The sequence below is a fragment of the Xyrauchen texanus genome, chromosome 26, assembly GCF_025860055.1.
Source record: "Xyrauchen texanus isolate HMW12.3.18 chromosome 26, RBS_HiC_50CHRs, whole genome shotgun sequence".
Taxonomy (NCBI): Eukaryota; Metazoa; Chordata; class Actinopteri; order Cypriniformes; family Catostomidae; genus Xyrauchen; species Xyrauchen texanus.
This window is the reverse complement of record NC_068301.1, coordinates 5,876,214-5,893,556: the sequence shown is the minus strand read 5'-3', so window position 1 is coordinate 5,893,556 and position 17,343 is coordinate 5,876,214. Positions and strand designations below refer to the sequence as shown.

Below are 17,343 nucleotides of genomic sequence, written 5' to 3'. Positions count from 1 at the left end.
GCTTAAACGCGTTCAATGTAAAAAATAACGGAATATTTTCTGCTATATTTACTTTACCATAAGTTTCATATCACTGGCAATATTTGGCATAATTCATGAAAACCCACCTTTACAAAAAAAGAAACATATATAAATGTGATGTTATGAAGGGCTACTATGTCCTTTCCACCATGAGGAAATGTGCTTCTGAAGAACATCTTTTTCTTCCAGAAAAGTTTACAGTCTAACCTACTAAATGTCCAACGCTTCTAATCAAAATCTTCTTTTGCTGATGAAGCTGATTGATTGTTATATATTCAAAGTCTCCACCATGACTGCCATTAACGTATGAAGTCGACATGTCATCAAAATAATGATTCCAGTTTCCATCTCTCGTAGCCCCAAAGCCAAAAACATTCACCTGTGTGAAAGAGCGATCCATGCATTTAAGGAATAGTTCACCTCCAAAACTGTTCTCTCACGCTCATGCTTTAATTAATGCTTTCTTGTTCTCTAAAATCTATTTCTTGTTTGTATAATAGAACAGGAGTTTCACGTCATCACAGATGTGCTGGGCGAATATCAGTGTTAAGAAGCTAGTGGATGGATATCTGCCATGATTCGCTGTCCAGTTATCATGGACATATTTGATAATTGGGTGGAGGATCATCACCTATTAGACAAGAACAGAAATAAAACAGGACATCTATGAAACACTCTTGTGATCCTTATTGGCTAATACGATGTCTTGAATGTAAGTGAATGAGTGAGATGGATGGATGGATGCATACATGAATGGTGGTAACCTTGTGCTTATTTGTTTTAATTGTTGCTGGCTCTTCCATATATGTTCTAAGGAATAAACAGATGACAAAATTAAAACATTTGACTTTAGGAAAATATCAGTGCTGATTTAAATAAATCCTATTTTAGTGATATTACCAAATTACAGGGGCGGCTGTGGCTCAGTTGGTAGAGCGGGTCGCAGGGTTGTTGGTTCGAATCCCGGCCCACACGACTCCACATGCCGAAGTGTCCTTGGGCAAGACACTGAACCTCAAGTTGCTCCCAATGGCAGGCTAGCACCTAACATAGCAGCTCTGCTGCCATTGGTGTATGAATGTGTGTTGTGTATGGGTGAATGAGACGCAGTGTAAAGCGCTTTGAATACTGTTAAGGCTTAAAAAGGCACTATACAAGTGCAGACCATAAACAGCTACATGTTAACCCGAGATATTGTCTCTGAAATGAAGTGTTGTTATCATTCACATTTTCCATCATAGGTTAATGTATGTTGTTTTAAATTTTTTTAGATGTGTTTACGGGATAACCACACAACTTTGTGTTCAGGCAGACTGAAAAAAAAAAAGTGTGCTCGAACACCGTCTTATGAAATCTCATCATAAAAAAAGTATGAGATGGCAAAAATCATAGGAAATCATAAAAAAGAAACAACATTTACTCCCATATAGAACAATAATCGAACCAACATAAGTGTAATTATGATTTTTCCAAAGATTAACCTAAATCTAACCATGATTTTAATAGGAAAACCACTTGTGTGTACCAAGGAAGAAAGAAAACATCTGGGATTGGAACGAGATGAGGGAAGCGTATCACAGTAGCCAATTTGTAAAATATCTTAAAGTTATCATGAGACTACATGCACATTTTAGATCAGAGTGTTCATTGGTGGGCCTAAAGCGTCTAGGATGGGATTTAAAATAAACAGTTCTTACAGTTGAATGTGTTTAGTGTTGAAGGCACTGATGAGCCACTCCATATCCAGAAAATGTAAAGGGAGAAAGCACCAGGAGAGTGGAGTTGTCCATGTCTGAAGCACTCTCAGGATAGATAAGCTGGTGTGTGGTCTTAGAACCCACATCCTTCTCATAACCCTTTGTTGGACCCAGATTTATCCTGCGAGGGGGAAAAAACATAATGGTAACTCACAGAGAAATGAGAGGTCAAAAGTGCATCTTGACGGGTGAATGACCTGGCACGGTCCTGTCACACTGTCAGTCGTGAGCTGTCTTCATGTTGTACTGAGGTTCGGTCACTTCAGTCTAAGGTGTCAAGGTGAGTGTGTGTGGCCGAACCCTTGCACAGGTGTCCTGTTTTGTTTTTGTCATCTGTTTCGTGCATCGCGTGGTGTTTCCCTCAGGTTTCGTTTAGTGTAAAAATGTGTGGCAATGCTTTGTTTGGCATTGGCATTGGCATGGGTGTATATTAAATTATTGTCTTGCTGATGTGCGCTCATGCCATTCGGGTGATTTGTTTTCTTGTGCGAGCACCTGGCTTGTTTTGTTTCTGTATTGCCACATGTCTCTCTGTCTTGTGTCATACCACACCTCATTGTTTGCCTATAATTAGTTTATTAGTCACACCTTCCCTGTCTTGTTAACCTGTTGATTTCTCTCCCTATTTTAGTCTCCTCGTGTTTGCTGTCCAGAGCCAGTTCATCTCGTTTTTCAGTCAGTGTTGGTCTTGTGTTCCAGTCGGTCTAGTTTGTTAATTATCAGTCTGGTTTCCTATCACTGTTCGGTTTGTCGGTCCTGGTCCCTGTTTCCCTGTGCCCCAGCCTGTATTACTGTTTTCCCCCTTCGGGTAGTTTATGTTGTTTTTCCCCCCTTGTGGGATTTCTTGCCCTTTTTGTGTTGTTAATAAATCCTTTGTTTTTTAAACTCTGCGCTTGGGTCCTTAACCTCATTCTCAATCCGTGACATTGACCTAAATTAATCAACTGATCTATCTTACTATTCATTTAAAATGTCAAAAAGTTTAATAATAAAAAATGAGTAGGTGTGCCAAAACCTTTGACTAGTGTGTTTATAAATGCATCTCAAGTCTTAAACACCATCATTCTGTTTTAAGATGCGACAATGTGTGTTTCAACTATAGCATCAGGACTTCCATCCAATGGATTATCAACCCTTGTGAAAGGATTTTAGGACTCCTACAACTTCAAGTTCATCTGTGCAATCTGGATGCAAAATAACTAAACAAATCCTATTTAATGTTCAAGGCCTCATTTTCCAATCCCATCGTCAGCCTATGCAGTAGATCGTAGAATCCATCTTACGATTCATCTTAGTTTTGCGGCCATTTTCTAAAGCTTTCATAACTTTAGTAGTACGTGAAAATTGTCAGATTTACGAGTAAAGGCCCCGATATACTTCCGGAGAAGTTCTTCAGTAAATCTACATGATCTTGCGGCCTTTGAGATGTGGTCTGTGAAGTTTAGCTTGTTATCGATGGTTACCCCAAGATTTATGACCGTTTTGGGAGGCAATACTGTAGTTGAACCCAGCTGCACGGTAATGTTGTGTTCAACAGCAGGGTTGGCTGGAAAGACTAGGAGTTTGGTTTTGGCTGGGTTGAGCTACAGCTGGTGTTCCTTCATCCAGGCTGAGATGTCTGCCAGACAGGCAGCGATTCGAGCGGTCACTGTGGTGTCATTGGGCTGGAAAGACAAGTAGAGTTGCGTGTCAACAGCATATCAGTGGTAAGATAAACCATGACTGGATGATGGTGATGATGTGTATATGGAGAATAGAAGTGGCCCAAGCACTGATCCTTGAGGTGCCCCAGTATGTAACTGATGTGGCTTGGATACCTCACCTCTCCAGGCTACCTTGAAGGACCTATCTGCAATAGGCACATAACTGGTAATCAGAATGTCGCTGGTTCAATCCCCATGGCCACCACCATTGTGTCCTTGAGCAAGGCACTTAACTCCAGGTTGCTCCAGGGGGATTGTCCCTGTAATAAGTGCACTGTAAGTCGCTTCGGATAAAAGCATCTGCCAAATGCATAACTGTAAATGTAATGTTATCATGCATATTGTTTACATCTTGTGGATTCTAACTCAGTTGTTAAAAGACATGATTCACTTATTGCAAGTCCCTCACTGTAAAGAGAAGGAGGGACGAGTTGAAAAGATTTTTTGTGGTAATCAATATGGACACTTTTCTCATATCCGGGTTGCAGAGCGGAAGTAGACGTATAGCAGGTGATTGGGAGACCACAGCAAATGTAAATTTTGTTGACCCGTTTGCTCCAACAGCAAAATAAACTTATTCTAGGATAATATTATACAAAGTACAATTTTATAAATTTACACTAAATATTTAAAAAATCGGAAATATAAAAGGTTTTGGTACATTTGCATTGTTAAAGAAGACGGAAACGCATCATAACAGGTCTGAGAAAAGGGTTCAGAATATTAATTTAATGTAATTTCCATCACGTCTCAAATAATTATATGTAGAGGTCTAGCTACAGAATGAGGGAGGGAGCTGACGGTGGTGGAAATTTTAAAAATATATATATTTTTTTATAAAATAGCAGACACCTTTGTACTGCTAATGCTAATTAATAGCAAGCATTTTGAGGGTCCGTGTAACACATTACAATTTATTTGTCAGACCATACCAATTCAAATGCAAAAATAGAAAAACGGTTTGAAACTTCCGGCTATTTCAAGAATTGATCATTGATCTTTTCTATTATTTGAATCGGTACGTGTACTTCTGTGTCCTTTTTTCTTTTTTTAACCCAAAAATGAAAAACTCAAAATGTATTTTTTTTTCTTTTATGGTTTAAACACTGATAAATCAAATAAGCAGATACAAACTAATTTCCTGTTGACCATTTCATTTTCTATTTAAAAATGGAATAAAGGAGTTTGGGTGGAAAGACTACATTTTTGTTTTCCTTCGGTGTTTAAAAACAAAACTCCTTGAATATTTGATATGCACATAAAAGCGGCACTGAAACGCCCCTTTTATCTGATTGGTCAACCTTCTGTACCCTACTGCCTTCAGCTAGAATTAGAGTTGGGATTGCTCTGCAAATTTGTCTTATTAAATATTGTCCCGAACCACTGGGAGTTGGTCTATTATATATTATTTCTATTGTTAAAAATATAATATATGTTAGTAAAAATAATATAGAATTGACCAACTCCCAGTCAGCATTTGACCAAGCTTGCAATCTCTCACGTGTCCACTAGAGGCAACAACACCATGATGTGCCAAGCAACGAGATGCTAATGGCATATAGTTCAGAGTTAGTGGTGGTTCGGGACAATATTTAATGAAAGTTGAAACAAATTTGCAGAGCAATCCCAACTCAAATTCTAGCTGATAGTATTAAGGCAGTACAGAAGACGGGGCGGGTTGACCAATCAGATAAAAGGGGCATTTCAGTGCCGCTTACATGTGCATATCAAATATTCAATCCGTAAATACATCTTTCAAACAATGAAAGAAAACGAAAATTGAGCCTTTCCCTCCTTTCTCTTTATTCCTTTTAAAAATGGAATAGTCAACAGAAAATTAGTTTGTATCTGCTTATTCTATTCATCAGTGTTTAAACCAATGAAGAAGAAACTGCATTTTTCATTTTTGGGTTTTAAAAGTAAAAAAAGAACGGACGGAAAAGTACACGGACCGATTCTAGCCTTTTTCTCTTTTTTGTTTCTCATTCTCCCTTCTCAAAACTAAAATTGATAAGAAGCCTATTTTTCATTTACACAACTCTTCTCATCAACACTTACAAAAGTCACCAGCAGGGGGAGTAAAGATAAGCGACCTAACATATTTTAGGTGGGGTAAGAGGATGTGACTATTCAGATGATAAATAAAACTATTGTTATCATGGTGATTTTAAGGGATATATAGCAAAGGGGACTTTTAAGGGGGAAGGAAAGCCCTATTCGGATGGGATAAGTTTACAGGACATATGTCCAGTATTGGGAGGATTACTTTTGATATGTATTCCACTACAGATTACAGAATACATGCTGTAAAATGTAATTTGTAACGTATTCCGTTAGATTACTCAAGGTCAGTAACGTAATCTAAATACTTTGGATTACTTCTTCAGCACTGGTAGATGCTTTCACTTGTTTTGACTATAAAAACTCAAAATACACATGTTAAAAATACATTCTCTGAAAAAAACTAAATATCTTATGTGATTTATCTAAAATAAGATAAATCAAATGTATCTTGTTTTAAGGATTTTTAGATATTTTTACAGGACAACAATACAAAAAATATTATCAAGAATAAGATTTTTGCCCTAATATCAAAGGAAATAATGTCTAAAAATATATTATGATCCATTGTGAATTTTCTTGATAAATAGATATGATCGTGTCTGGTAACGTGTGCATGTAAAATGGCTAGAAATAGCATTTTAGCTTAGCGTAAAGCTAACAATTTAAACAAGGTTTATTTCTATTTCTTCTGCTCTAAACTTACTTCAAACGTACTTCTCTGTCTACTCGTATGAATGTAACACATCATAAGAAAGTGTTTCACCGCTGTTCAAATGCACTTTGGATCACATCATTTATATGTATAAATGTTTTCCATCTGAAATGACTAAATATTAAATGAAACAAATGACAATAAAATGCAAAGTAATCTCCTCAGTAATCAAAATACTTTTAGAATGTAACTGTATTCTAATTACCAATGATTTAAATTGTAACTGTAGTGGAATACAGTTACTTATATTTTGTATTTTAAATACGTAATCCCGTTACATGTATTCAGTTACTCCCCAACCCTGCGTACCATGTGCTGACCTGGGAAATATTAACTCTCAGAATATTTCACCAATCATGAAATGTGTCCCGTATTTCTGTTGGCTAAAAGAACAAGCAATGCCCAATTTGCGAATGAATAATTATTTTGAGTCTGTTCTTTTCAGTGAATTGACCACACAGGCTTGAAAAATGGTCTGAATCGATTCGTGATTCAGTACAATTCGTTCAGAGCGCTCGGTCACTGAATCATTTGGAGCGGTTTCTCACACAGTAAAACAGTATCGGGATATTTACGAAAACAGCGCTGGATAAAGTGTCAATTTACCTACGGTCACTGAGACAAAAGGCTGTCTTTTTGAGAGGTAACTTTGAGAAACTTCAGCTATTTCTGTGTCATGTGAACAAGGAGCTGTTCAAACTAAACAAGTTTTTGCATCCGCTCGTGCTGTTTTTCAATCGTTTTCCATGTAAACATTCGCTAGATGGATGTCTTTGACAACTGTGTCAAGTTTCACTGTGTTTATCTCTCACGTGAGCGCTGCATTTATAGACACTGTGTCAAGTTAACAAAAAAATCTTCAACTGAGAAAAACACGTCTGGAGACACCGGAGTTCTGCTATTCATTGTGGTGCATGTCTGTCTGAACCAAGTGTGCCGCACAAGCCCTCAAAAGTGAAGCCAAAACGTCTCGATTGCCCCCCCCCCGGTGACTGGTCCTAGGTCATAAACCCCGCCTCCACATGTTAGTCAACGGGACGTGAGACCAACTAAACAATTAAATTACACTTCACATATCTTTTTTCCAAAGATAATTTGTTTTTAGTTAGTTATTTGAGGCTATAAAAACGGTGCTGTGACATCATGATTGACAGCTGTGATTGACAGGTTCTCTGAGCGAAGTAGTCACTGAAGCACCAACTGACTTTTTTTCGGGATCTTCGGAGGACTGAGGAGATTGGAGCTTTAAATTTAATATCTAAATTTCTATAATTAATTATTTCACACCGTCATAAGTCAAAAGTGCAGGGGCGTGTCCTTGCGATTGATTCAGCGAGAGTGAGTGCGGGGCCTTGATTTTGCCGCTTTACTTCCTGCTCACTACTGCGCAGGTCTGGTCACGTGCACACATAGACATCAGAAGGGGCTTGAGCACCTGCCCTTTTTATTCCTGGAGAGAAAGTGCCCTTTTTTTTTTTTTTTTTTGTAAAATAATATATATTCCTGTTTGAGCAGAATGCGCACAGCTTCCCTGTCAAGCAAATATATTTATTGAATAGTGTATATAAATATCGGGTCAGGAGTTCTGAAGCGCCCCCCGCGTCTCTGCGCAGTGGCGCACATCACACACAAAGATCCCCCATTTAGCCTGAACAGACTGTAGGGGCAAGTGCTGTTAGCGAGCACCTCTTTACGCACATCACACACACACACACACACACACACACACACACACACACACACACACACACACACACACACACACACACACACACACACACACACACACACACACACACACACAGACACACAGACACACACACACGAGGTAGCAGCGTCCCCTCCCAGCAGTGTTTTTCTTGGCTTGTGTTCAGGTGAGTGGCGATGAACAAAAGATTAAACTACCAGTACCTCAAATTTACTGCTGATTAGCCAAAGACAAATATAGTTAACCTGTGTCTTGCTAGCATGCATGCCTCATGAGCTACTAGCTAATGTAATACTAAGTTAGCTACAGTTTAGCTAAGGCAAATATATCATGGCCATACAGTGCTACTGTACTAAATGGGGACCCTACAGGTGAATACAGTGTGTGTGTCTAATAACATCATCACAATCGATAAACTGATATGCAAATTAGGTCAACTAGTTAAAATGCGCATATTTGCATCTAATTGACAGGGCAATGCAGGTAAATAAGATAAACAAAATAATTACAGCATATCACCACAGAACGTCCCCAGTTAATGACTTACATACATCAAGAGTCTTTCCCCCTGAAATTTAGAAATCTAAATTGGTGAATTTAGAAGAAATCTACAGATGCAAACAGATGGAGGATAGTAGGTTTAAAAAAAACTCCATCTAAATGTGGATTTTGAAGGTTTTATTTGATGATGATGATGATGATACAGTCCTCCCTCAAATGTGAAACTAAGTCCATGTCACCATCAGTTATTGTGTATGTGTGTGTGTGTGTGTGTACATGCATAGCAATAATAATATTATATTTTTGTATAATATATTATGTACATATTATGTATTTGATTAAAACATTCAGGCAATTCAGTATTCTGATGCTTGGTTGTGTGAAGCTAAAAAGTTATTTTGCTTGTGAAACAAAAAGTATTTAAACAATTAATTTTAATCATGCCTGCAGGCAGCATAATGCCAAAAAAAGAAAGGATACAGAAAAGGAAGAAGGAGCGCCAGGAAACAGTAAAATTAACAAAATAGCAGCAACAGCCCTCTTCAGTTTAAAGTGAATATTTGTGTTGATTTTTGTCAAAGTGTTATGTATTCTGATAACACCAAAATAATTAAAATGATGTAGTGCCTTGTGCAAAAATAAACAAATTATTAGTAAAACATGCCCCTCTGCTTGATGCAGTTATTTAGGTTATTCTAAATATATACTTGAAACTAGTAGCATAGAAAACATGCACATTGTGGCATGGTTTCCTTTGCTGCTCTATACACCTAGTGAATACTAAGGAGACCATGGTTTCTGTGTGAACTGATTATTTTGTAGACATCTTTTGAAAATGAAACAATTGCGTGAGTTTGAGGAAGATAAAATTAATTAACTTTTTTAATTAATTTTTTAAAAAGGAAGTCAGAGTTGTGTTAATATATATACTTTTTTGTTTAAAAAAATACGTAATTATGAGAAGTGCCCTTTTTTTTCACTTGAGCCCCTGCCCCTCAAAATGTCTGTGCACGTCCCTGCTACGGTATAATCTTTAATGTGTGTGAATGTGCAGTCCGTAAAAATGACTATCATGCTATAGCATGACCAATTTGCAGGATATTATAATCAGGGAGAAATTGGTAATTATTACCCACGTTTCCCATGTCCCCAAATAAAACTATGCTCCAGCATCTATGATCCTCACAGGAACAATCTTAAGCCTTTACGGAAACATCCATGGACATTACGGGAAATAACAGCCTACAGTTAACAAATAATTGGAAAATCTAATTTACAAAATCAATATTAAGGTCATTTTCCTCAAACTCAATCTTCCGAATGCATAATGCATTTTTAAAAAGGGGGAAAACTGTTTTAGTGAATAATTATATTTATGCACTTGGCAGACGCTTTTATCCAAAGTGACTTACAGTGCACTTATTACAGGGACAATCCCCCCAGAGCTACCTGGAGTTAAGTGCCTTGCTCAAGGACACAATGGTGGTGGCTGTGGGGCTCGAACCAGCATGGTTACCAGATTACCAGTTATGGTGCTTAGACCACTACACCACCACCACTCCTCTAATTTACCAAAGCAAATTTCAAAATGGATATGAAATGAACGGAAGATGCTCGGATTTATTTATTTTTATTTAATTTTTCTAAATTGTGTCTTTAGACATGATTTTTGGAATAATTCACTCACTAGTTTTCTATTTTTCCTTGCAATATGCGTCATAGGCTGTACCATTAATATGTGGGTGTGGGTTAAGGCATGGGCGCCTGCAAGGTTTAATTTGTGGGGATGCACAGAAATCTGCCTTGTTCAACCTGAGAGGGGGTTCGGTGGCGTGCTCCACTGGGTAAATTTTTTTTGTTGCAAAAACAACACTAAAGCATTCAATTCTGGTGACTTTGAGAAAGCATTTTTTTTTTTTCACGAGTATGAGTAGCGTTGATGTAAATATTGGCTAAAGCATTTTTTCCAGTAACCGTTCAGACAGACATGCACCACAATGAATAGCAGAACTCCGGTGTCTCCAGACGTGTTTTTCTCAGTTGAAGATTTTTTTGTTAACTTGACACAGTGTCTATAAATGCAGCGCTCACGTGAGAGATAAACACAGTGAAACTTGACACAGTTGTCAAAGACATCCATCTAGCGAATGTTTACATGGAAAACGATTGAAAAACAGCACGAGCGGATGCAAAACATTTGTTTAGTTGGAACAGCTCTGTTTGATAGTATTTGTTCCTTCCCCAAACTAAGGAGATTCCTAATTATCCATTCGCATCCTGGCATGTCGGTCAGTACACAGGATAGGATCCAAACAGCCAGTGTAAGGTTCCATTCAGAAGGGGTTTATTTACATTGAAGAAGCCACAAGTGACAGGCACATGACAGGTTGCATATTCAGACAGTCAGGTTGAAATGAGGGTATTTGAACTGGTTTATACTTGTGTGTATGTGTCTATGTGTGTGTGGTTCTACAACAGATACAGAAAGAAAGAAATAGATTAACATGCCATATCTGTACTGTTATACCTCCAACATAAGATTATGTAATCATCAATAGCAATATACATAACATAACATAGGAATATCAGCTTGTAATGCATTAATGCTCACCACAACATTCTGATATGGCGTTAATATGTAAACACAGACATATTGATCGGCAATAAACATCACTTAAGTGAATTACACCTCATTCATATGAACATAACAGATCAGTTATATTCATCATCAACACAGTGACATGTATTACGACATGGTCTGCAATATAATTGCCTCAGGAGTCAGATATCATTGAACATGTGAAACTATGTGACGCATATGACACAAAAATATCGGGTAACACCAGATCCCAATACACTCCATATCAGCGGATAAACATCACATTAACAGTCATGAAAGGATCTGCGGATTCATCAGAACATATCAGGGAAATAATTACTCATCACAGTCACTCATGGACGCACACTTTAGCACCCACAACAAGTTATCTTAGCACATATCACGGGCACGCTCCGCTGTATAATGCCGTTGATTGACAGGTATAGCGTTACATGTTGGACAAAACAGCGCAAGCGCATAAACACAGCGCGCAAGTTTTTTTTTCTTTATTTTTTTTAAAAATTTTTAAGATTTATTTATTTTTAAAAAAATATATATATACAAAAATGTGTACATGAATATACACTTCTCAACCAATAGAAGTTAACAAACATAAGAAAATGAAAAAAAAAAATAAATAATAAAAAAAATATGTTATGCCAGGGGTAAAATTACAATAATTTGTAGTAACACAAAGCTTCAGGTCTTTCTTGCTTTTATGTTCTTAATTTGATCTAATGTATTACCATACTGTTTAATCACTTTTATAAAGTGTTCAAAGCTTGGCTTAGCTTTAGTCCATTTTTTCACATGAATGTGATATTTTCCTAGTAAAATAAAAAGTTTTCCTGTACAAAAAAAAAAACCACTACATCATACAGATGAATTTGTAAACATGTTTCAAACAACCTAGCAACGAAATTTGAAACATCCAACCAAAACATTTTTGAATACAAAAAAAAAAGATGCGTTACAGATTCTTTGGCATTGCCACAAAATTCACATACGTTTTCAATATTCAACACACAGCGCGCAAGTGAATTACAACAGTGTGAGCACCATGACACAGTTAAATTTAAACCTGCAGAACTTGTAAATCCCACATTCGAGCACAAAAAATATGATTGTGCACACAAATTAACAACTCGCGAGCAGAAATAACAAAACCGCGAGTAATGACAAGTAACATACACGCGTGCAGATCTGAACACACGCGCGAGTTATTTTCTGCACACGCGCAGCTGAAATTTTTTTTTTTTTGTTTTATTTATTTATTTTTTATTGCATTTCTGAGAACATACAAAATCAATGCCAGGGGAAAATACAGTCGAGAGTACAATCACAGGTTATAAAGTTAGAGGAATAACATGCAAATGACACAGTGAGATAGTTTTAAGAGCTTTGGAGTTGCTGGATGTACTGAGAGAGTCCAGGTAGGATTTAAGTTCCTTACAAAAAATAAAAAAGTAGGGCTTAACAAATAAAATTTACATTTGTGTAAAAAAAATTTCGCTAGAAAAATAAATAGGTTTATCAAAAAATATTGGTCCTTTACATCTTTTTCAACGTTGTGCTGACCAAATAGAACATCTTTGTATAACAAAGAAAAACTCTGTGATGAAAATGTGCGAACAAACATACAAAAATCCTTCCAGAACAGACTTGTATATGTGCATTCCCAGAAGAGATGAGAAATAGATTCGTGTTCAGTACCACAAAAAGAACATAAAGTGTCAATATCAGGAAACATCTTTTTCAAGTAAAGCTTCACAGGATAAAAAAGATGAAGTAATTTGTAAGACACATCCTTGACCTTATTGGTCATTAAATATTTAGAAGACAAAGTCCACACTTTCTTCCATGGAATATTGACAAACTGGCCATTCCAGTACGACACAATGTATGGGAGAGAAACAATCTCATTTTGAAATAGTTGTCTAATTCTTCTGTTCCGACTAGAAGAGTTAGATAAAAAACAAATATTTCCAATCATTGTATCAAATGGATGAGCTACTGACAAAGAAATCTGGGATCTAGCTGAGTCTCTGAGAAGAGTTATTGCTCCATAAGGGATGGCATCCATTACAATAGCAAACTCTCGAGGAGTGACAGGTATATTGTACTTGTTCAAAAACTCTGAGTATGAATACAAGTATCCATCAGTATTGATTAATTGAGAAGCCAAAATAAAATTATTTTTAACCCAGTTTGGGAAAAATAACGATTTATTTTTATAAGTAATATCACAATTATTCCAAATAAAGTAACGGTGAGGACTAAAATTGTGTTTATAAATTAGGTGCCAGGCCAAAAGCGCTTGTTTATGAAAATTTGACAATTTAAGGGGCAATTTGGTGATGTTGTAGTTGCATAACAATAGGAAAGGGAGACCTCCCACCTTAGAGAAAATAAGATTAGGAAGAGTATTCCAGAAAGAATCGGGGTTTGTTAAGTACTGTTTTAACCAATTTATCTTGAAAGTATTATTTAAAGAAGTAAAATCCAGAAAGTTTAGACCACCACATTCATAATTATTAATAACCACAGACTTTTTAACATAATGCCTCTTATACTTCCACAGAAAATCAAATAGCATTCTATCAATATCTGCACATACAGATTTATCCACATGTAAGGATATAGCAGGGTAAGTCATTCTTGAGATACCCTCAGCTTTAGCAATAAGAGTTCGTCCTCTCAGAGATAAATCTCTCTGTAACCATGAATTGAATTTCTTTTTAGCTTTCCCAACAACTGGGTCAAAGTTCAGTCTGCATCTGACTTTATCATCCTATGGATATACCTAGATAGGTCACCTGTGACTTAACTGGAATACTGTAAAGAGAGAGAGAAGGACAAGTTTTAACAGCTAACAGCTCACATTTATTAAGGTTTAAGTTTAAGCCGGAAGCTTTAGAGAAAAACTTAATGTGTTGAATTGCAATCGGAATCTGTAATTCATCTTTTAAAAACAGGGTAGTGTCGTCAGCTAGCTGACTAATAAGTATATGTTTGTTTGCAATAGTAATACCTTGCAGATGACTACTCATAAGAAAGGAGGAAAGAAGTTGAGCAGCCACAAGAAATAAATAAGGGGATATAGGGCAATAAACTCTCAAATAAACTCATGTTCAAGAGAGTCAAACGCTTTGTAAAAGTCTACAAAAAGAATAAGACTGTCATCATCAACTAATTCACTACAGTCTAATAAATCTAGAACAAGTCGGATATTGTTTGCTATATGTCTTTTTGGCATAAATCCTGATTGAGTCTCATCAATAACTGAACTCAGAACACACTTAAGTCTTTTGGCCAAAGCCCAAGCTAATATTTTATAGTCGTTATTAAGAAGGCAAATAGGCCGCCAATTATCTATCAAAGTTGTATCTTTTTTAGGTTTAGGTATCAGAGTTAAAAGCCCTTGAGTTAAACTAGAAGGCAGAGTTTCTGACTGAATACTCTCCAAAAACATCTCTAGCAGGAACGGTGCTAATTCTTCAGCAAAGCTTTTATAGAACTCGACCGTTAGGCCATCGGTTCCAGGAGACTTGTTATTTTTAAGGCCCTCAATCCCCTCAATTACCTCAGTGATAGTTATAGTTTTATCACAGGCAAGCTGCTCATCTTTAGATATTGATTTAACCTCCTTTGATGATTGAAAGAAAAGGGAGGCTGAGTCCTTACAGTAATTAGATGTATATAGTTTTGAATAAAAGTTACTACAAAAGAGGCAATTTCCTTAGAATTATCTGTCAAAATGCCATTAATTTGCAGCTGAACTAATGGAAAGATTCCTAGAGTTGTGTTTTTCCATTCTAAAAAAGTAAGCAGAGCTCTGTTCACCTTGTTCTAGCCATTTCCTCCTTGAACGAACATAGGAGCCTTCGGCTTTGTACTTATAAATATTGTCCAATTTAGTTTGGAGCTCTGTAAGTTCTGTTAGAACAGATTCCGATAAGCTTCCCTGACTTTTGCTCTGAAGTGTTATGATCTTCGATATGACCTTCTCCTCTTCATTCCTTCTCTGTTTTGCCAAATTGCTGCTAAAATGTCTAATACATATTCACGCGCAGCTGAAATCTTTACGCACACAAGTCAGTTTTGACACTCAGGGGCGGGGCCCAATCCTTTCTGTTAACAAATGCTATTGGCTGCTGACCAAATCCTGTATTGATTGGCTGCATCTCTTCAAATCTCTTGTGATTGGCTGTTTTTGGACGAGAACAGACAGAAAGCGGGAATCGGATGATTCTTGTAGCTGTAAGATGTTTTGTGCGTGTATGTATATGTATGTATGTGTGTATGTGTATGTGTATATATATGTATATGTGTATATATGTATATGTATGTGTGTGTGTATATATATATATATATATATATATATAATATATATGTGTGTGTGTGTGTGTGTGTGTGTGTGTGTGTGTGTGTTTGTATGTATATACATATTTACACATTCTTTTAAAATGTGATTTTGAGGTAACTAAGATTCCTAATAAATGATCAAACTTCCACAAACATCTTCTCCAATACTGTAAAATTATATTTACCCACAACTTTTCTCCCCATGGATCCACCCTATGGAATAACAGGGTCATTATAATTAATAGGAAATGATTGTTTAAAAGTGATTGTATGACACAGGTATTGTGTTTGTGAATGATATATTAGATGATAATGATAACTTCTTCAAACATATTGCATATAATCTTAACCGCACTTATAGAGAATATAATAAGACATGTAAATCAATACCGTTACCAATATTTATTATATACAATTAATGTAATTTACATTACAGTAAATGTAATAACAAATGTATTAATTATTTTTTTTATCTTGAATGTTTTTGGATTATTATAGAGGATTGTGTGTACAAGTTCCACATAGATAAACCACATTTCAAATTCATCAAATGGTCCATTTCCCCTAAAGTCAAAGAGACTCATGTTAAAATAATTTATAAAATATATCTGGTTGCTGACGTTCTTAGAAAGAGGTTTAAATTTGAAGTAGATCTGTGTATTTTGTGAGGCAGCTGATGAGACTCTGGAACACTTGTTCTTGTTATGTCCTATGGCCAAAAGCTTCTGGTCTGATTTACATAATTGGCTGTCATTTAAGATTGATGACATCCCATAATAAAATATCATTAGTAAAATTTATATTTTTATATTCATAAATAAATATTAATAATATACCAAGTTAGAAGTTTCCCTGTATAATTACCAGCATTAGCTGGGAGAGTATGTGTTTCATATGTAAGCAAAAGGGACTTTATAACTGAAATATACCCATATGAATCGATATTGAATCGAATCAGAATCTAATTGAATTGAGAGCTTGTAACATTGGAATAGAATCTGGAAATTATATTTATACCCCACCCTAATGAAAAAGGTGGCAGAGAAAAAAAATTATTTAGAAATCTTCTAGGCCAGTTGCATTATTGGAAAAAACGTCACATCAGGGGAAAAATGGAAAAGAGTAATTAATGTAAAGTAACTGTTATTTGATAATATTTGTTATAAAATCTGCTGCACGAGTCAGTGCTCCCGTCTGCCACAGCCGCACGAGCCAGTGCCCCCGTCTGCCACAGCCGCACGAGCCAGTGCCCCCGTCTGCCACAGCCGCACGAGCCAGCCATGGTCAAGGAGCCAGCTATGCAAGCCTCAGCGGCCACGTTCTGCCATGCTGCCATTCCTACCTCATCATGCCATGTCACCACGTCTGCCACATAAAGTGGCCCTGCCTTGCCCTGTTACCACATCTGACACGTACAGTGGCCCTGCCTTGGTCCTCCGAGCCTCTGGCTCCACCCTGGCCCTACGAGCCTTTGGCTACTCTCCTGGTTCCCAGTTGTCCAATTTCACCACTCGAGACTCTTTCGGCTCCACCTTCCACTGACTCTGCCCTGGTGTCATGCTCCACGCCCTGTCTCGCCAGCCATGCCTCAAGGGCCCTGCCACCCACACCCAGCTCCTTATTGAACTCCATGTGTTTTTGTTTGGGTGTCCGGTACCGCCCCTTGTGGGGGTTGGGGTATGTCACGTGTAATGTGATTTTTTTCTTCATGTTTTGTGTTCATGTCTTTTATTTTGAAAGTTTAATTCCTGTTTCATTGCCATGTCATGTGAGCTGTTCCCTCTTGTGTTACTCTCTTGTTCCATGTGTTTTGTTCTCATTGGTTTGTGTTCATGAGGCTTGTTATCAGTTCTGTTTTGTCATTGGTTCATGGTTCAGTGCCTTTTTATTAATTCAGTCTTGTGATTGGTTGT

General features: G+C 36.9%; 1 pseudogene; it reads right to left on the bottom strand.

Annotated features, from left to right (window-relative positions):
* Positions 1 to 223: 223 nt before the first annotated feature.
* Positions 224 to 17,140, bottom strand: LOC127619456 (CMP-N-acetylneuraminate-beta-galactosamide-alpha-2,3-sialyltransferase 1-like; annotated as a pseudogene).
* Positions 17,141 to 17,343: the final 203 nt, after the last annotated feature.